Here is a 23,023-nt window from a genome sequence, read left to right on the forward strand (position 1 = left end):
AACCTTAAAATGCCCAAATGGGAATCCTCCTCCTTATTCCCTCCTAATAGCTTGACTTAAATACAGCTCTGTTAAATACATCGTAATTACCTAGTCACTATATCTGAAAGGTTAACATCATTAATTTCTCTCCCCTCATCTGCCCAAACTGGTCACAATATTTGGCTGATATTACTTCAGGTGCTTTTCACATTTAGCCCATCACTTCCATCTACATTACTGCTTCCTTAATCCTAGCCCTTAACATCTCTCATTCTGCTAGTATGCTGGTTTCCTGAAAGGTATACCTTGATTATTAACTCTTGTTAATCTATTCTCTTTCCACTTCTCAAGAGTGAAAGCTAACCATTCTCCTCTTTGAAAGTGTAGTTTGGTTCTCCAATGCCTAATTGGTAGAGTTAACACTGTTCACTTTGCCATACAAATCATTTCACAATTTAGTTATAGCTAACTCTGAATTCCCTGCATCTCTGCCTCACCACATTGATTATAGTTTCCCAGGCTTATTAAATTATTTCTCTACTTCACTACTTTGGACATGTATGAAAATTTCCTTCACTGAGGAACATTCTTTCTACTTCATCACCCCTTCCTCTCCCTATCATCGATTTTTTGCCCAAATCTCCCCGTGTAAAAATTTCTATCCATTCTTCCAATATCCTCTCACATAGAACCTTTTCAGTGACACCTTGCAAGACTTCCCTAGAGAGAAAAGTTTATCTGTCTTGTGTCCCTGTAGCTCTTCTATCTCTGTCAGTATACTGTAGATTATGGCCTACTTTATCTTCATATAATTATACTTCTCATAGTAGGCTCTACGCTTCTTGAAGGTATTCTATTATAAAGACTAAGTAAGAGACTGAGAGACACATAAATTAAAATCCTGGCTTTGACAACTCTAAGCTGCTGACTTCTGAAATTTGTATAAACTCTCTGAGTATTAGTTATCTCACATAAAAATGGGGATACTGATACATATGTTTCCAGCTGATTGGATGATTTTTTTAAAGATTTTATTTGTTTATTCATGAGACACACAGAGCGAGGCAGAGACATAGGCAGAGGAAGAAGCAGGCTCCCTCTTGGGAGCCTGATGCAGGACTCAATCCCAGGACTCCGGGATCACGATCTGAGTGAAAGGCAGACACTCAACCACTGAGCCACCCAGGTGCCCCTGATTGGGATAATTGAAGTAGAGACTATCTAACATGTTTAGTGAATTCAAATCTTATCATTAGAAATAATATTACTATTACTTCAAGTTCATGATTAAGGCAAATAATGTGCTCAAAAAATTGCTTCATAAATCAATGTTTTTCACAGTGATTTTATAAAATGCTCAAGAAAACTACACCCAAATTTAAATAGCAAAGAAAAAAGGTCCCTAATAAGATACATTTCTTATCTGTGTTCACAAGATTGATGATTGATAGATCTAAATTTAAAACACAAATTTTCTGATGATTTGAATGTTTTCTATATTATGAATTTCATATTTCTACTTTATGAAGATATAATCCTATAAAGGTGTCCTGTTTTCAAAAAACTATAGTAGCCAGGCACATATACCTGTAGCATCAACTGATAAAATAAGTATTTCTGTGTATGCAAGATAAACTTCTATAAAAGAACCAATATAAACAGATCAATTGACTTGATGAAGTTGGGCCTTCCAGAATAATCTTAGAATTTAATTATATTTTTAAAACAAAACGGGGCATATCCAAAAATTTCATATTTTTGTCATTTTTTCTAGTAGTTTACCTGCAAAATATGTTTCAGAATTGTTTCTTTAAAGACAGTATTTAGGGGATCCCTGGGTGGCTCAGCGGTTTAGCACCTGCCTTCAGCCCAGGGCATGATCCTGGAGTCCTGGGATCGAGTCCCGCATCAGGCTCCCTGCATGGAGCCTAATTATCCCTCTGCCTGTGTCTCTGTGTCTGTCTCTGTGTGTGTCTCTCATGTATAAATAAATAAATCGTAAAAAAAGAGACAGTATTTATTAAATAAGGGCATATGTATGAAGTAATTGATTCTAAATTCCCTAGTTATGCTTAGTCAAAAAAGCTAACCTTTACAAGCTGTGATACTTTTAATTTTATCTAATTTATGTATTTCCTGTTCACCATGCACAAAACCTGGCAGTAAATTATTTATTCATTGATTCATTCATTCATTCATCAAATATTTGTTTAATACCCACTCTTAACTTAAGTCAAACACTTATTCAGCTAGCACTATGCCAGATGCTTGAGAATAAGCACATGAACAAGACAAACATGGCCCTTATTTTTTCAAGATTTTAAATGCATTGGAAAACCTAAGGTACTTTAGTTGTATTTTACTAAGAATTTTGCAAAATGCTTCTAATTTAATGCAAATTTCTTTTTTTTTCTCCTTGGTATTTATTTATTTATTTTTTAGTTTTTATTTAAATTCTAGTTACTTAACCTACAGTGTACTATTGATTTCAGGAGTACAATATAGTGATTTATCACTTACATATAACACCCAGTGCTCATCACAAGTGCAGTATATTTACTTTTAATAATTAAAGAAGCGGATGCTGTTGATTCAAATAAGTCATTTTTTTTTCAAATAACATTTTCCCTATAAGATGTCATATTGTCTCAATGTGATATAAACACAAACACAAGATTTTGTTTTTGCTTTTAATTCACTTCGAAATAGGATTCTCACCAATCCCAGCCAGTATTATGTCACATCTCAAAATGTCCTACATTTTGGCTCTTGAGGCACCATTTCTTTGTAAAATGCAAATAAAAGGAGATGAAAAAAGATTCTAAAGAAGAAGCGCAATATGAGAATGTTTTCCTTTTCCAATGTACTAGCAAGGAATACATAACTGGATAGAATTGCTTCTGTTTAGAGGAATAAAAGGAATATATTGAAGTCAGTAAATGCATTTTCTTTGAGTAAAAGGGTTATCACACAGACATTTGTAACTTTAGAGATGTCACTGCTTTAGCCTCAGGGTTTTAGAAGGAATTTCTGTGCTTCAAGATGAAGCTGGCTGAGGTTCTATTTCCCCTAATATGAGAAAGGATGACTTATAAATGAAGATTTAAAGTACTGGAGTCAGCTTTGAACTAGTCAAGCTTGAAACTAAACTCCCATCTCACCTAGTAAAGCGCTAACTGCCAGAATGTTTTCTGGTTGTGGAGGATAAATGACAGTATGTATCAGCCAGAAGGGATACTATATATGGAAGTTAAAAGTAAGTTGCATCAAGTCATAAAATAAACATAACACCTTAGAAGTCATGTGCATTTTACTGTTCAAAACAGCCTTACATAATGTAGTAATTAGACTAAACAGTGTTTACATTACTGAAAAACAGTTTTCATTTTCATTTGATCAAAATTTATTTTATCCCTTAAACTGAAGAATAGTGAAATATTACTTATACCTCCCCTGTCCAGTTCTAACTTCTGACTTTTTAAGTGAAGGAAGAGCTGAAGACAAAAATACCACATTCAAAAAGAAACTAAAATTGAATTCTGAAAATCCAAATTATAATGAAGGTTAATATATCAACTTATTCATATATTATATTAATAGCAGAAGCTATATTTATCAAACACCATCAGCTAAATCAATTAAAATGTCAATTTTAATCTAAATGTATAGACCTTAGGAAATTAGAATTGTTTAGTTTAAATAAAACATCAAATACATATTTGCTTAGAGTTAGATGTGAGACAAAAATGTGCATTCAACACATCCAAACATCTTTAAGTAACCTATAATTATGAACTGTGTATGAATTAAGTTTCAATGAATTATGCATATACAATAAATATGCTGATTGAATGCCTATAAAATATAATAAAGAGTATGGTTTTCTCAAAAGATCTGTTCTAGGGCAGCCCCTGTGACTCAGCGGTTTAGCGCCGCCTTCAGTCCAGCGCGTGATCCTGGAGACTCGGGATCGAGTCCCACATCGGGCTCCCTGCACGGAGCCTGCTCTCTCTCTGCCTCTCTCTCTCTCTGTCTCTGTCTCTCATGAATAAATAAATAAAATCTTTAAAAAAAATTAAAAAAAATCTGTTCTAATGGTAATGAATATTTTAATTTGCATTTCTGGGTAAAGTAGAAATTGCCATTAAGATCATATAATAAGGTTCATTTTGTACTTTGATAAATAACAAGGATTAAAAAAACTATATAACATCTGGAAAATATTTGCATAACCATTTCAAATAAGAGACAAATAATTAAAAAAGAGAAAAAGGTAGCATGCTAAAGTTCAGAATATTAGAAAGACTACAAGGGAGTATAAAATATCTAAAAGGTAGAAGTAATGATACAGTCAAGGCATTGCATTGATCAATAAGAGTTTTGGCTTAAGATGATGCATTCAGGTGACATAACTAAGAGGAAATTGATAGGGTCATGGGAAATAAATAAAATGTGAAAAAAATGTGTTTATAAGGATTTTCAAGTACAGTTAAATACATTGGATAGACATGGAATATAACAGACCTATTAAATGGATTGAATGAGCAGATAATCTATTCTAAGGAAATGGGTCTTTACTACAGAAGACAGGATATTGTTGCATACCAAAATAGCTCTAAGCTGCAATCTATGTGAAAGTTAGAGAATTCCCAATGAATTATTTTACAGAGATTTTTTAAAAAGGAGAATTTATAAGTTTTAGGAACAAAACTGAAACAAAGTGAAAACTATTTCATTACAAAGGGGAAAGACAGGCAAAGCAAAATAACAGTTTCTAAAACATGTGGTTACCTAATCATCTTTTGGAACTACCACTTACTTAAAAAACAGAGTTTAGTAATTCTTAATATCTCATCTCCTCTTCCATATAGAGCAGATACTTTAGATTTAATTGAAACTAAGCAGGGATTATTTACAGTGAATCAGACATGGAGGGCACCAAAGGAAAAGGCAATCCTATCATCTCAACTGGGAGCAATTTAAAATAGCCAGATACAACTCAAATAATATTATAATGCTTCTGAAAACAGAGATTAAAATCAGATTGAATAAAATTAAAGATTTTATGAACCTATGAATCAGTTTTGTGTCCCCATTGCCTTTTTCTTTAATAAATGAATTGAAGAACTATGATGCAGCATTTTCTTATGTCCAAGAAACGACCCCTAAATTCTGACAATTATTTTAGAAGTTATCTTAATGAAGAAGAAAAGTAAATCATTTCATGGGCCTTTAGGATAAATGCAGAATTAAAATGACATACTCAAAAGATGAAAAAAGAAGTTATGGAATCAGTGCTACATACTGCTGTATTTGAGTTTTGCATCAAACAGTATGATTTAAATGACTGCCCAGGTGGCTCAGGGGTTTAGCACCGTCTCCAGCCCAGGGCCTGATCCTGGAGACCCCAGATGGAGTCCCGCATTGGGCTCCCTGCATGGAGCCTGCTTCTCCCTCTGCCTGTGTCTCTGCCTCTCTCTTTGTGTCTCTCATGAATAAATAAAATCTTAAAAAAAAATGACTGCATAGTTATATCAAATACAAAGAGGTTTGCAAAAACCTCAAAGGGTGACAAAAAGGTGAACAAAATTATGTTGCTGTCAAAGAGAGTCTTAAAAAGTACCCTATAGTTCCACACTGGAAAGCCTTTTTGTTGTTTTATTTTGGAAATGTGAGGGAACTAGTTGAATGACTTGCCAGAGTAACACAGTTGTTCAAAAAAAGAGCTAGAAATTCATTACTGACCTTGTTTGTTCCACCAAATTAAAAATGCCTCTAAAAGATTCCTGGGGGCGGGGGGGGGTGTGTGGGTGAGGGAGCAAGGGGAATTAAAAAGAGCCTTAGGGCATATTATAGGAATCTTAAAATATTTGAAGGTTGACTTGAGGAAGAGGTGTTAATTGATCGTTTTTAATCACTTAAGTCATGTAATTAGAGAGGTGGAATCAGAAAATGAAATTAGGAGGACACATATTCATTCCAAATATAAGTGAATTTTCAAAATGACTACTCAAAGATGAAATGAGCTACCTTTGGGAAGTATTGAATTATTCATCACTGTGGAAATGTTCATATTTAAAGGGGATAAAACTTTAGTCTGAAGTAGTGGAGTTGGGATTCAAGAATCATTGGATGGTTAGACTAAATGAAACTTTATTTCTTACAAGTCTCTCATTAAAATTGCACACACAAATGACAGATTTTTAGGAAGTGGCAAACATCGATTGGCTCTTCACTTAATTGCTAAATTCTCTAAGATTTGGGAAACTGTTAAAATAAGTCTTTGTATTAAGATTAAAGGATGAAGTAACATAATGTTTTATAACACTTTTATTGGAATCCCTGGGTGGCTCAGTGGTTTAGCACCTGCCTTTGGCCCAGGGCGCAATCCTGGAGTCCCAGGATCAAGTCCCCTGTCGGGCTCCTGGCATGGAGACTGCTTCTCCCTCCTCCTGTGTGTCTCTGCATCTCTCTCTCTCTCTCTCTCTCTCTCTCTCTGTCTATCATGGATAAATAAATATTTAAAAAAAACATTTTTATTTCCTTTAATGGAGTTAAGGAGCTATTACAAATTACAAACCACTGTATATCTGATACTATTATATGTATTCAGGAAGCGAGTACTAAATGAACAGAGGACAACAAACCTAGCTTCTAGGAAAAAAAAAAGACTGAGGAACAACAGAGTAGTCCTTCCAAACTATGCAATTCTTCCACATCTTGAATTTTTCAACCATTTATTTGATTTTCATTTTATTTATTACACTTAAAAATCTCAAGTTTACAGAGAGCTCAGTTTACATACAGTATTATGAAAGATAGGAAAAACTAAATCTTAAATAGTAAATTACCTTAGATAGCAAATAGTACATATTCATGATGTTCTGTTTGACCTTCTGATTCTTACTGACTTCCTGGTTTCTGAATTGATTCATCTCTAAAGTACACTGTCCTGCACCAAATGGCAGATCACACTGTCTGCCTTCTCCTTTGGAGTCACAGTTTATCTCGACCTTGCTATTTGTGTAAGTATCAGATTGGGTAATGACCTTATCTGTTACTATATTGGAATCCCTAGTTATCCACTTGGCATTTATGGTCAGCTTTCTTACGACCTGGTGCTGACATATTCCCTAGACAATACTCTGCTGCTCATTAGCATGAGCGTCCTCTCTCTAAAATCATGGTATAACATAAATCCTCTAGGCCTCTCAGACACATTGTGTTGTGAAATTCTTATGAACTTGAAGCAATTTACTAGAGTAGTAATTGTTTTATCTAAAATTATATTTCAAATCATTATTTGAATACATGCTTTTTTCTCATTAAAATAACGTTTTCTTTCCAAAGAGAAAAGTCAATTATATTTTATTGTGTTTACAAGAGTGAATGACAATGTGATGCATTAACAAAACTATCTTTAAACATTGCAGTACTATTTGAATTATGTAAATAGCTCTGGAAGATTTTTGAAGATATTCAATTTATTTTCTGTATCTTTAATGACTTTGAGAAAATATATGTAGCTTGCATTTGAACAATTTAAAAGCAAAGTGACTTTTATTAATATTAATTTGTATCTCCTGAAGCATATTATTCATTTTCAACACAGTATTATGCACTATCATCATGTTTATTCAATGGTGATTTAAAAAAAATGACATCTCATATTCTAAAATCAATTAGCAATTTAAATGTAGTGAAAGATTAGTCAAAACAATATATTACTTTTTACTTTTTTCTAAACCAAAGAAGCTTAAGGACATCATTGTCTTTTCTACTTTTTAATATAGGTATTAACAATACCCAAGAATTTATATGCATATTTTATTTCCTTTAATTAAATTCACATCAAGGTCCTAATTTATATTTATAAAATATAGATAAATACACACAGATAAATATATAAAGTTTTTGAAACTTTATAACTAAACTTTTAAGGAAAGTTTAACAAGAACAAATTTCATCTCAAGTTTGATTAATTCCGTATAGATGAATGGAAAATTAAGTTAGTATGCTGAAGCTAAAAAATCATGAAAATGTATATATAACTGCTAAAAATTATAATATGTATTAAAAAGTATGATTTCTGGCAAATTATGACAGCTTTTAAAAAATCTGTTTTCCTTTAAGAGAATGTTGATAATTAAAGTCCATTGCCACATTTTTTAGAAGTAAGTTATATCTTGGGAACCCCGGGTAGCTCAGGGGTTTAGCGCCACCTTCGGTCCAGGGTGTGATCCTGGAGTCCGGGGATGGAGTCCCACGTCGGGCTCCTTGCTTGGAGCCTGCTTCTCCCTCTGCCTGTGTCCCTGCCTCTGTGTGTGTGTGTGTCTCTCATGAATAAATAAATGAAATCTTAAAAAAAAAGAAGTTATATCTTGATATAACTTACTTCTAAAAAAGTGCAACTAATTACAAGTCTAAGTTGTTTTATTAGAACGTAATTTTAACAGGACCTAATTTATAAATTATATTCCTTTAAATATGTGCTATTGTAGATGTGACAGATATTTAAAAATACATCATTTAAACATTGGATACTCAGATGATTAGGTACCATTTTGTTCCTGACAATGATGTTCTGTTGTTTTAACATAAGCTGCAGTTCTCAAAGTGTGGCTTTGAGACCAGCAGCACCACAGTCACCTGGAAACTTGTTAGGGAAGCAAAATCTTTGACTCCAAACCTACTGAATCAGTAACTCTTGAGGTGAGGTCAAGCAATGGGTGTTTTAACAAGTCCACTGAGTAATTACGATGCATGCTAAAGATAGACTATCTGGATGTTCTCAACTGTGGTGAATATAAGAATTATCAGCGAGTAAATAGATACGTAAGTATCATTCTATAACAATTAAAATAAAGTATCTGGGGTAGCCCTGGTGGCGCAGCGGTTTGGTGCCGCATTCAGCCCCGGGTGTGATCCTGGACACCCGGGATCGAGTCCCACGTCAGGCTCCCTCCATGGAGCCTGCTTCTCCCTCGGCCTGTATCTATGACTCTCTGCCTCCCTCCCTCTCTCGCTCATGAATCAATAAATAAAATATTTTTAAAAAATAAAAAAAAATAAAGTATCTGGTGAGAAGACCAGTATTTGTTAAAGCACCCCAATTTTAATGTATAGTCAGGGTTGAGAACTATTTATCATCTAACATTCAAGAAAACTTACTTCATTCCCTTTTCACTTCTGTGGAATTGAAGGCATGCCTGTTCTTTCATTGACCTTTTGATTGAAAAAAAAAAATTCTGCCTCATCAACAAACTTTAAATCTAATGCCAATCTTTCCCATTTTTCCTATCCTCCTGATGGGAAACATACCATTGACTTATTTTTGTATTATAATTACTATGCCAATTTAAGTAAACTATTACCTGTACACAGATAACATCTTATTAGTAATTCTTAGCAAATATAACAGAGACCTGCAAGAATTGTTGCTCCTCTAGACCATTTATCTTATCACATAGTATCAGTTTCCTAATAAATATCTGGGTGGAGTTAATCACAGTGGAGATTCATCATAAGTACTCTGAATGTGCTGCTCATTTAAGAATTTAGCTAGTTCCTACTATACTACCATGTTATGGCATTAATCTTTACCTCCACAAATTAAACTAGTAATTTAATATGGGACTATAGAAGTTTAACACTGACACAGAAATACAGGCAAGTAGTAATCCTTAAGAACAGTACTATTTAATACTATTTAACTAATCTATGTAACTAAGTAACTAATACTATCTAACAAACTCTCAGTCACACCAGTGATTTGATAAATATTTAAAAAGTCTGAGTATTCTGGGACGCCCAGGTGGCTCAGCAGTTTAGCATCGCCTTTGGCCCAGGGCCTGATCCTGGAGACCTGGATAGAGTCGGGCCTCCGGCTCCCTGCATGGCGCCTGTTTCTCCCTCTGCCTGTGTCTCTGCTTCTCTTTTTGTGTCTCTCATGAATGAATAAATAAAATCTTTAAACAACAACAACAAAAAAGTCTAGGTATCCAGACATTTTAAGTAGCAGGTCTCTTTTAGTCATGTTGTTAGTCATTACTCTAAACTCAGTATTTCTAAAACAATATCTAAGAATTAAGGGATGCATTTGTAGTCTACAAAATTATGAATAAAATGATTTATATAAGAAGTAGATAATCTTCAAATAATTTTTAGTTTACAATATTTAATCCTGAGTTAATAATTGATAAAACTGTAATCATCCCATTTTTCTAAAGCAGAAATAGCAAATGACTTTTTAAAAATTTGCACAAAATAAGCTTACGCTTGATTAGAATAATTATTTTGCAAAATGTCTTCAATGTGTCCTCCAAATTTTAGAATCTACAAGGCTTTTCCTCCTTTCTTTCTTATATTCAAGTCAACACTAATTATTGGTACTTTTTCATGAAATATCTTTCAGGTATCTTTTATTGTAAGCCTCATAGCATTATACTCACAATTTAATTCAGTGCTAACACTTTATTTTTTTTTTTTTGCCTCCTGTTTCTCTCACCCATCCTAAATGCAGATGTTGAATGATTTTCAAAAAGTAATTCTTAAGGCACCAATGTGGCTCAGTCAGTTAAACGTCTGACTCTTGATTTCAGCTCAGGTCATGATCTCAAGATTGTGAGATTGAGCACCACATGGGGCTTTGTGCTGGGTATGGACCTGCTTATGATTCTCTCTCTCCCTCTCCCTCTGTCCCTCCTCATCCTCGCTCCAGCTCCGTCTCTAGCTCCCTAATTAAAACAAAAACAAAAACAAAAACAAAAACAAAAAACAAATTAATAATTCTTCCCATCATGAAATTAACCAAATAAAAGACCAGCTATGTTAAATTAATATCTTCAGGTTTGCATGCAAATTTCTTTAATGCTCAGTATTAGTTCATTTCTCACTAACTCACTTCATATTCTTTTACTTTCTTCCTCTCCTACAATGTATGTCTCAACTTCACCTTGTCTAACATTATCCTATATTCATAGTGATATAGGAATGAGTTAGGGGCGGATGGGGCTAGGCAGGAAAAGATAAGGGAAAGGTCCCAATGTCAGGCTCCTACCCATCCCAAGGAAACAGAGATAAGACAATAAAAACAGAAAAATAAATCTGACTCCCTAACTCCAAATCGTTAGGGAGTATTCCTCTTTAATGGCTATTAGACTCACAGAAACCCCAGATGTAAAGAAATACTATGGAGGAGATATTAACCAGAGAGATGGGAACACCTTGTTTGTGCTCATGATATTTACAAAAAAAAATCTTGTTTGGTACAAGTCTACCATGTTTGTTCTAACTATAGACATGAAACATATAAATCCACCCTGATAGTGATAAGAAATTTTCCAAAAAATAAAAAGAATGTTTAAATACTGAATGAAAATCATGAAATATTCTTTAAAAAGCATAAGAAAAGAAAGAAGAAAGAAAGAAAGAAAGAAAGAAGAAGAAGAAAGAAAGAAAGAAAGAAAGAAAGAAAGAAAGAAAGAAAGAAAGAAAGAAAAGAAAGAAAGAAAAATTTTCCAAGTTCCCTGGTCTGTTTCCTATAAAAGACAGACCATAAAAGCCCTCAGGGCAACTCTGTCAGGACCCCTCTCACTTTTGAGAGCTTTCTCTGCTTAATAAATTTCTATCGCTTTGCTCACTCTATTGTCTGCGAGATTCATTCTTTGACTCCCTGAGACAAGAACCAAGCTCTCCCATGTCAATAGGTCTGGATTGGCTGAAAATCTTATGAAAAACTTGAGTTTATTTATCAGCATGAAATCACAAATCATGTAGCCTATAACAGTCATTTTTATTTTGTTTTAAAGAATTTCAAAGTAATACATTTTTCTCTTTACAAATATCTAAAGACAAATATTATTTCTTCTGTAAAGACAAATATTATTCAGCTCAGAATGATAGCTTTTATAAAATAGATATTAATTTTGTGGGAGACTTAAATTTTCTAAAAATAAGATGAAGGACATCAATCACGATGGCATGTCTATGGGCATGCAAAATTCAATATACACACTACACTTTGGGTACAGCATCTACACAACACACCTAGCTATGTTTCTTTTTAATGATTATTTTGAAAAAACATATTTGAAGAATTACCTAGAAAATGTGTGTGTATGGATAGATTTGCATGTGTTTTATGGAAGACAATAATTGTTAAACATTTAAGGATCAGACACTTTTAAAACCGGCTTATCTGCCAGAAGTCAGCTTTGCCTCTACTGAAACATAGTTTGTTCATTTTCTCTATTGTTCACATTCTAATAATACTGTATTTCAGTTATTTAGGAGAATTTAAAAATTATTTTTGAGGGATCCCTGGGTGGCGCAGCGGTTTGGCGCCTGCCTTTGGCCCAGGGCGCGATCCTGGAGACCCGGGATCGAATCCCACGTCGGGCTCCCGGTGCATGGAGCCTGCTTCTCCCTCTGCCTGTGTCTCTGCCTCTCTCTCTCTCTCTCTCTGTGTGTGACTATCATAAATAAATTTAAAAAAAAATTATTTTTGAGTAGCAATTATTTTAAATGGAATTTCCAGTATACAAAAGAGTATAATTATAGTGATATGGTTATGAATTATATGGAGTACACTCATACATTATTTTTGCTTTATGAAAATCTACTTATGCTTTTTTAAGAATATTTCATGATTTTCATTCAGTATTTAAACATTCTTTGGCAAAACATAAATAAATAAAGGGAGAGAGAGAGAGAGAGAGGAAGGGAAGCAAACCATAAAAGATTCTCAACTATTGAGAACGAACTGAGGATTGATGGAGGGAAGTGAGCAGGAGATGGGCTAAATGGGTGATGTGGATTAATGAAGGCACTTGTGAGAAGCACTGGGTGTTGTTGGTTTTTTTTTTTTTTAAGATTTATTTATTTATTTATGATAGACATAGAGAGAGAGAGAAAAAGAGGCAGAGATACAGGAGGAAGGAGAAGCAGGCTCCATGCTGGGAGCCCAATGCGGGACTCAATCCCGGGACTCCAGGATCACGCCCTGGGCCAAAGGTAGGCACTAAACCACTGAGCCACCCAGGGATCCCCGGCACTGGGTGTTATATGCAAGTGATGAATCACTAAATTCTACTCCTAAAACCAATATTATACTGTATGTTAACTAAATAGAATTTAAATAAAAATTTGGAAGAAACAGAAAACCTGACATAATATGACGTAGTCACACATCATAATCATTTTTCATATTAAATTAACAATAATTTTAATGATTTTTAAATTGATTACATTGATTGACCAAACATATTAAAATAATAAAATAAACATTATTTGACAATGTGTTTGATGGGAAATTTAAGAACATGTATAACATTATAGCACACTATATAAAGGATAGGAGAGATGGGGTGAGACTTACTTTCCTATCTATGAATTCTGTCAGTGATCCTGGATTTCCTGAAGCCTCTAGAGTCATGGACATGTGATTCTTCCATAAGACACCATGAACCTATAAGTGGAGGCCACTTGGCATGTTATTTTTAGAGCCACTTAGCACGTTATTGTTCAAGCTGTAAATTTATCAACTTTGGAGAGTTTAATTGAAGAATGTTAAATCTTTACTCATACCTAAGGGAATAGAAATTCCTTTATTACCTAAGAAAATGAAAAAGATTTAAAAAATTGATTCATATATGATCATTAAAAAAATTAAAGGGCAGTGAAACTGGTAATAGCAACAAAAGTATTAGCATGGTAGTTCTTACAGACCATAGAGCAACATGATAATATCATCATGATGTAGAAACGAGTAGGGGCAGAGGGGGCTAGGCAAGTTAAAGATAAGGGAATGGCCCAGAGTCAGGCTTCCAGGAATCTGTGGGCTCCCATAAACCTTAAGGATACTGAGAGACTCCAGAGTCAGGCTCCTACCCATCCCAAGAAAACAGAGATAAGACAGTAAAAACAGAAAAAAATAAACCTGGCTTCCTAGTTCCAAAATATTAGGGAGTATTCCCCTTTAATGGCTACTAGGTTCACAGAAACCCCAGATGCAGAGAAATATTATGGAGGAGATATTAACCAGAGAGAAGGGAACACCTTGTTTTTGCTCATGATATTTACAAAGAAATATCATGTTTGTTAAAAGTCCACCATGTTTGTTCTAAATATTCACCCTGATATTGACAAGAAATTTACCAAGTTCTCTGGTCAGTTTACTATAAAAGACAGACCACAAAAGCCCTCAGTGGCAACCCTATCAGGACCCATCTCACTTTTGAGAGCCTTCTCTGTATCTCAGCTTAATTAACCTCTACCGCTTTGCTCATTCTCTGTTGTCTGTGAGGCTCATTCTTTGACTCAGTGGAGACAGAAACCAAGCTCTCTTGTATCAATCATAAACTGAATTATCATGAAATAGGGTTACCTACTCAGCCAATTATAGAATGGAACTTTTACTGAAGAAAGATTAAACATGAAAAATGCTCTTATTCAATATGTATAAGTGAGGTGAAATATTTGCTAAGAATTTTAAGAGTCTTTGAAAAAACATGGACATCAAATGGTCAATTTAATGAAAATATTCATCCTCTTAAAATTCATATATGGAAAAATACTTTTCTTGCTCACAAAATAGATGTTTTTCAATATATCTGACACATCAGGTTCATGCAATAGATATTGGGTAGTGTCAGGATGTGTGATACTAAGTAGATAAAAACACTCATTCATCCTCAACTGTGTAGTGTGAAGAATCACTCATTTAAGACTTAATTGAATAATGCCATGATAAAATTTATATATTAGATAGATGACAATGACAAGTTTTGTCACAGCATTGAGAATACATTTTAGTAGGAAAACAAACCAAAAGGTCTTCTATTGCTTTAGAAGAATGATTATAGGGATCTGAACCACATAAATGGTAGTAGGTATCAAAACTTGAGTTTGCATCAGGAAAATATAGCAGATAGAATTGATGAGACTTAGTAGCTAATTGTAAGTGAAATGAGGGGTGTGAAGGAAATATTACTCAAATAAGATATCAAGATTTGCTTTTTTTGTAGTAAATAGACTAGAAATCTTCACAATGTAGAAATAATATGTTTTTTTGGTCTCTGTTGAGTTATTATGCATATGCAATTTACAAGGTAAATTATGACTTTCTACCTCAATTAGGAACACTAAGTAGAAAACAAATGATACCTACTTTTGTATTATTTTTGGTAATTTCATTATTATTATTAATTTCTGATATCTACAGTCAGTGTTACAGAACTCCTGTTTTGTTTTTTTCTCACCAAATTGTTGAGAAAAACTCTTAGCAATATAGAGTCAACACTCATTATTTTTTTGGTTCACCAATTATTTTCTCACAAACTTCCACATAGTACATATTTCAAGCCATTTTGGACTGATGGCTAAAATGGTTTCCACATCTATTCTGCTTGCTTAAACTCTTTATTCCATAGCCCCACTGTTCATTACATTTTCATCTCCCAGAGATCATTACTCACTTTCAAACTGAAGCTGATTTGTTGCAATATCAATATGAGATCTTTTAACCTCCACTTCACTTACAACATAACTGAGATGCAGCATTTCAGCACCTGTCAAAGGCAGACCTGGACCAGGTTTTCTGACAAAAACATTAACATGTTTTCCATTGCATTATATCTATTCTTAGGTCAAAGATTTGATTATGCTTGGAGTTTTATTATATTTTTTCTTTGAAGCTTGATACTAATAATTGCAAACCTGCCCCAGGTATGCAAAATGACAACCTAATTATTATGAGTTCATATTTATGTCATACTCATCCCTTTAAATAATATAAGTTATATGTAATCTTCTAAACCATTTTTTATGACAGATTTTCAAGCTACCTAGGAATGAAGAATACCACCTGATTTAATGTCCTAATGATCTGCCCTAATAATTTCTCAAATCTCATGCCTGATAAAGAAAGTACAGTAGAAGAAATGGAATTTTTATCTTGTAATTTTCAATCTGTGATCAGGCCTTATCAACTCATATTGTAAGAATATGAGAATGTTAAAAACAAAAACAAAGTAAAACACATTCAAGTTCCTCTGCTTTTCTGTTGTTGTTGTTGGGAGGAGGGGGGTGAATGGTGAAGGGGGATGTTATGGGAAGGGCCCTGAGGAGAAAAGTGATCTATATAGTGCCAAATAGTCTCTCCAATACCTAGAATGACTAAGTCTAAAAAAAAAGCTAAAAAATTAGAACCTCTTCCAAAAATGCTGGAATGGCCCATAAAGTTAAGTAATATTATAAATGATTCAATGAATAGCATACATTACATTGTGAATTCCTGTATGCTTACATCAAGTTAATGTCCAGTAATTCAATTAAATGAATACAATTTAAAAGAAGACATTTCCTTAATAATGTAACATTGCAGTTTCTGGGTAAAATATATGATACTATTTATGGTCATTTACTCAAACCTCTACTTACTTCAGTGGATATTGCTTTATGAATTTTGCAGTAAGAAGTAAACATAAGCTCGGTGAAGCAGCTATATCTCTACCAGTTGCAGATAATAAAATACTTTATATTAAGTAGTCATTTGTATTAAAGTTGTCCTTCATAAAGTACTGGTGCTGTATATTTTTAGTATTTGCTTCTACTCTTATGATATGCAAATATAATCATTATACCATTTTACTGAAGTGTTCAGCATGTTGCTACACCATCTAAATTGGTGAAAATGAATTGTGATAGCATGCAATATTAATATGAAAAGCCACAAAAATTGCTCACATAATACAACTTTCATATTAGAGGATTTAAAAACCTCAATTTTGCTGTTGCAAACCTCTCCTTAGTTGTGCACATAAGCAGAAAGATGAGGTACTGAGTATTCTATCTCTTTTGAAAATAGTCTTCTCTAGGGATCAGAATGATAATAATGCTTGGCAAAATAATATTTTGATTTAGATTCAAATAACAAAATACTAATTTCAAAGATAACTCTATTGCTTTACAGCTACTGACATTTAGGAAAAGGACAAGATTCTCCCTATGAATAATATAATGATAAGTTGAAAATCTATCTGGTGTATAGAGCTATCCATTTCCCTTTCTGTTTTATATGGTATAATGAGTTCTAAAAAATTAAAAATAATTAAAAAAGAACAACTGCAGGGACTTATCATTGGGAAAAAATACTGACAGAATTGATTCATAGAGTAATTCTTTGACCAAAGGTAGCATTCAAATTCATTTTTTGAATTTTATGAGCTTTTTTTAGAGAAAAGCTATAATCATTTGCCCAAAGTTTTATTTACTGGTTTTGCTCATGAGAAGTCCTAGCTGAGCTATTAAGCAAAATATGAAACCAAATGACATGGAGTCCTTAAGATCTGTATACATATAAACCATGAAATTCTAAAGGGCTGTATCTTTCTGTCTTAAAAGTGGAATTTTTATATGGGGACAAGAAATTATTTATGGGAGTTATTTTTTTAACTTCTCATATTCTGTCCTATGCTAATACATCTTCAAATCTTTATGTCACTAAATGAAAGACACAAACATAACATCTTTTTAGCTATTTGCCCTACTGAGAATTATAGGAGAGACAAAACTATTTACTGGTTTGTTTTCTTTTCTTTCCTATGACTAGTTTCTTCTGTAAGGAGCTGGAGGCCAGTGGATGCACATTACACAATTGTTAAGACAGAAGACATAATGCATCAGTTCTAAGTCAGACTCTAGTTATGACGAAAGAGGGATTGTCAATGGCAGCTCTGCTAGGTATACTGCTTTCTGATGAAAGAATGGTGCTACCACCAGGAAGTATTATACAGGAAAAGCATGGGGATGAAGAAGAAATGGAGAAAGGATAGAAAAGTCAACCTGAAAACTTTGCTTTGCCGCTTAAAGAATCCTCATCTGTAATATTCCACAAAAAATGGGTATAATAAAATATATATGAAATAAACAGAATTATAAATGTGTGATATATATGTAAAGCATCAAAGCCTAGACATATTCAATAAATGGTAGTTTTACTATTATCCCGAAGATTCTTAGTATAATTGTCCCCTCTCACAGGAAAAAAAAAATCCACTTGGCATAGTAAATGAAAATACAAAGAAATATCAAATGTATGTGATCCTTATGAAACAAAACCAACTATATTTCTTTGGTTTTTATTTTTATAAAGCATCATTATCATCATAAACCTTCTTATTCCTAATTCTTAAGTTTCATGATCAAGTCAAAGGAAGGATGGTCTTTGCAGAAAGTCTTGGACTCACATCCTTTGCAGAAAGGATGGACTTTGCAGAAAATTTAGGTATCTTCACTCTAGTAATTAAGTTAATCTAGGACATTTTGTTCATATATTAAGTGAGATTTCAGGTTGGCTATAAGGATTACACAAAATAGTCTATAACCCTAGATGGCACATAAAGCATCATCAACTGTGAAGCTAACCTACTCTATTTCCCTTTTTATATACTAATATTAATAAAGAAGGTAATACTATCTTTCTTGAAAGTTTTTTTTTTAAAGCTTTAGTTGAAGTATAGTTGACATATTAGTTTCAGGTGTACAGAATAGTAGTTCAAAATTCTGTACATTATGAAATGTTTACAAATGTGGTTATTGTCACTATACAAAGTTATAGCAATATTAATAACTGAATTCCCTAGTGCTGTGCTTTTTATCCAAGTGACTTATTTATTTCATAACTGGAAGCTTATCTTTGTTATTATGGGCTCTTCCTCTGACTTCATGTTTACTCTCCCTCTTTGATTACACTAAGTTGCACTCGGTTCTCCAAGTGATTTCATTCACATTTTTCTGTTATCAACTAAGTGTTGATGGCTCTCAAATGCAGACCTCTAACCTGAACTGATCCTTTTTTACTTTAGATTTTATCACTTTCTTATTCTATTTTGCTTACCTTAGTCATCATCCATCATCTTTCCCTATAATGGTGATCACTCCCCTGATAGGAGTCCCATTATTCTATACACCTTTCTTTGGTATATACTTCTTACTATTTTTACTATTTTAGTGTGTACATTTACTATTTTCTCAGATCACACATTCTCAGTCAATAGGTAAAGTCAATTTTCCTTAATAATAATCCTTGAGCTGATTCCATTTCTCTGTGTAATATTCCAACTTGAGCTTTCATTATCCATTACCTAAAATGTTTTATTTAGAAGCCTACCATTTAGCATCTTTGCCTGAAATTTTCCATAAATATATATGTTGTACAGCTATCAGATTGAATAAAATATGAAACCTGGCCATATAACTCTCATTCTGAAAATTCAAAACTGAATTTCCATGTCTCCAAAACAAAAATTTCATGTACTTTCCCATGACAATTAAGGTTCTCAATGACCCACACTCCTACCATCCATGTGGACTTGCCACTCATTCTACCTGCTGAGATTGATTTGTAAAATTTACTGCTTTGGAGTTTTACCTTAGCAATATGTAGTTTGTGCCTTAATTTATGTTCTGTATTCCTGAAATTATTTCTTATCCCTGCTTCACTTGATTAATTTATACTTATCTTCTGTAATTCAGATTAGACTAGCTAACTAACAGTTTTATCACATGCTTTCAAAAAGATTCCTGATACTATGCTGAAGAGAAGGAAGAGACAGATATTGATATCTATGTATCACGCCTTATATTTTTAAGTTATATCCATACTCAAGTCCTAGCATAAGAAAATATTAATACTAATTAGAAAAAAGTTACTGAGTACTTCATATACGCATGTGTATATATATATATATATATATATATATATATATATATATATGCATGTATAGTGATAAGCACTTCACCTGTATTACATCAGTTAATCTCTAAATAGATTATGAGTCATAACCTATGTTATCCACTAAAAGCTATCCTTATTTTACTTCCTTCCATCTTCCTAACAAAAGAACATCCTACCCTTCCTACCTCCTAAAATATTTCATGAGATAAGAGAAAGAGATCTGATGTTGCTCTATCTCCAGCACCTATATCAGTGACTAGAATATTTTAAGACACTTAAAAAACATTGTGTATAAAAACAAAAAACAAAACAAAACAACAACAACAACAAAAGCAGTGTTTAATGTCAGACTCTTCCTTGGAAATCTCCATTGATCCATCTTTTTTTTTTTTGCTTTGATTTTTAAATTTACTTAATTAAATTATGAATGCAGCTATTTCCTATAAACACAAATAGAACATACCATTTTTTTGTTGTCATAGTTAACTCTCATATATATAGCATAGAAAATGTTTTGTTGCTTTAATTCCCTGGACAAAATCCCTATAATGCTATTTATTTCCTTTGTTGTTCCTGTGTACTGAGGAAAGACTCATTCATGGAAAACCCTGTTCATTTGACTGAGCACATGGGCAGACATTTTAGACAATATGAAGCAGTTGGTAAATTACTTATTCCCTTTACATAATGAGTAACACTTAGCATTTACTGATCAAATTGCCCGTCAGCACTTCATTTTTCTTCCATGACTTTAAAGTTCACGATAACAAGTATTATCACCTCTGCCTACTTTAATTCTGGAAACGACAGGGACCAAACAGCTTCAGACAGCATACAGTCTAATTTTAATGGTGTTGGGAAGAACTTCAGTTATAAAGAAAAAAAGTATTCATGGATCAGTTGGGTTAAGCTAAATAATAGTAACAAAAAATGTAGTAGAGACCTACAACCTGGAGGGCTTAAAGCAACAAAGAGTTATTCCCCACTCTATGAAATCCATTGTGGGTGTACATAACTCTTGGGAATCTATTATTTGTGTGAAGACTTAGCACTGTTCCTCAAGCCTTATTTTCACTACAGTCACTGGGTAGCAGAATAAAACACAGAAGAATCTCAGCTTGACAATTAAACTGATAAAAACAAATACTACACATGATCTTAGCCAAGAGGCTGAGAAGCGATCAGCTTGGCAATTAAGTATCACTGCCTGAAAGTGATTCATATCACCCTACCCACACTTGACTGGACAAAGGAAGTCTAATGATCACTCCTAACTTTACAGGGATAAGGATGTGCTGTTCTTCCATATGCCTGGGAGAAAAGAAAACTGGATATTTGTGAAAGGTTAAAGTGCTCACAGTAGCCCTTAAAATACTAACATAGGGAGGACACATAGATGGTAGCAGAAAATATCTTCCTGTGTGATAGATACAAATTTCATAAGTACACACTTAGATTTGCAGAAGCATAGCTTTCATTTTTGTATAACAGCTTAAATGAAAACCTGATTCTGTGATCTGAAAAAACACCTGAGAAAGTCTTTTTATTTATTTATTTATTTATTTATTTATTTATTTATTTATTTATTTATTTTAGGTGGAGGAAGGGGGTAGGGAGAGGGAGAAGGAGAGAGGGAATCTTAAGCAGACTCTGTGCCCAGCTTGGAGCCCAACAAGGGGCTTGATCTCACAACCCCAAGATCCTAGCCTGAGATGAAATCAAGAGTTAGACACTTAACCAACTGAGCCACCCAGGTCCCTCAAATCCGTTAATTCTTAATCCTATTTGATGCAGGTATAAAACATATTGTCTTAGAGATAAATTCAGTCATCTTTTTTGTTTATTTTTCATAGAATTAATATCTAAAACTAAATTCAGCCACATTCCTATCACTCAAAAATTTGTCTTTTTTGTTTCCTGAAATGCTTAGGGGCACAAAGACCCTTGGTGGGGTAAGAACAGCCATAATTAGACCATGTTTTGCATCAACATATTCATCTTGGTCCTGATGCCAGTCATTGCCCTTTTGCCAGAGTAAGACCTTACTTCATGCAGGCCACCTCCATATGCAATCCTCTCATTGGAGTTTTATGCCCTTCTCTCATTATTCTGTCATAAGACACCTTACAGGACTAAAATTATTCATCTTCTATAAGTCATGTGTTCATGCCTCACTTTCGAGGATACAATGAGGGAGAAATGTGTTGTTTAGGACTCAAGAATATTGACTTGTGATTATTGTGGTTGGAATGAAAATGGAAGGCCCTTAGTGATAAGGTCATACTGATTTTAGATTATTGTCATATTATAGACTATTTTAGTTTTTGCATATTATAGGCTATAAGTTTTAGTTTCTACTACATTTAAAATAATATATCTTTTTTTTCCTATATTTCTGAGTATTTCAGTTAGAATCTGGGGAGAGAGTAAATCACTATGTTTTCCTAAAGGTTACTACTTAATGTGTTCTGGTATTCATTTTTGCATATGTCCAGCCTGTATTTAAATGATTATCAGGAAAAAAATCATAAATAAATCATACATAACATATAAAGACAAACAGATTTATGAATGGACAAGCTGCTAGGTGGAAGGAAGTATAATAAAAAGGCAAAAATAAACAACAAACACGAACATGATAAATACAGAAAATGGTAATTACAGAGAAAGAAATAAAATCAGTAATAGGAGAAAAATGGGGAAGGGCTAGGTTTGTTAGTGATTTAGACTGAGTAGATTGGGAAGACCTCTTTGAAGAGGATAAAGCTAACTGAGATTTGAATGATACAAAGAACTTCTTAGTATTTTGAAATTTTGCTCTCTACAGTGAGAGCAGGTTGGTTTCATTTGAGATAAAAGAAACATTCCAGTGCAACTGAAGTATTCTGAATCTGAAAAGAACTATATGAGATGAGTGAGAGAAGTGGACTGAGGCTTTGTTGTAACAAATGTTGGTAGACAAATGATGAGTCTAGTGAGATTACATTGAGTGAACATAACTCAATTATGAACTGATCCAAATAAAACAGTCAGGTGTATTTTGTAAAGTTAAATGCAGATCTTATTTGTCATGTTAACAAAAAAGAAACACTGTGTTTGACTCTCTGTAAGAACAGTATTATTAAACCAATTGTATGGACCTGTGGAAGGAGTCCATTTGATATCACATGTGCTTCCAGTTCTTCAAAGTAACTAGATATTCCTTCTTTCCATGTCCCATTGCTTCATATGGGACATAGATACCTGTGGATGTATGCCTATGATATCTACAAATTGTGTCATATGCATCCTATTTAATAATCA

At 33.4% G+C, this 23,023-nt stretch overlaps 1 pseudogene; it reads right to left on the reverse strand.

The window, feature by feature from the left end:
• Positions 1-20,802: 20,802 nt before the first annotated feature.
• Positions 20,803-20,902, reverse strand: LOC112914282 (U2 spliceosomal RNA; annotated as a pseudogene).
• Between the last annotated feature and the right edge of the window lie 2,121 nt (positions 20,903-23,023).

The sequence above is a fragment of the Vulpes vulpes genome, chromosome 1 (assembly GCF_048418805.1).
Source record: "Vulpes vulpes isolate BD-2025 chromosome 1, VulVul3, whole genome shotgun sequence".
Classification (NCBI taxonomy): Eukaryota; Metazoa; Chordata; class Mammalia; order Carnivora; family Canidae; genus Vulpes; species Vulpes vulpes.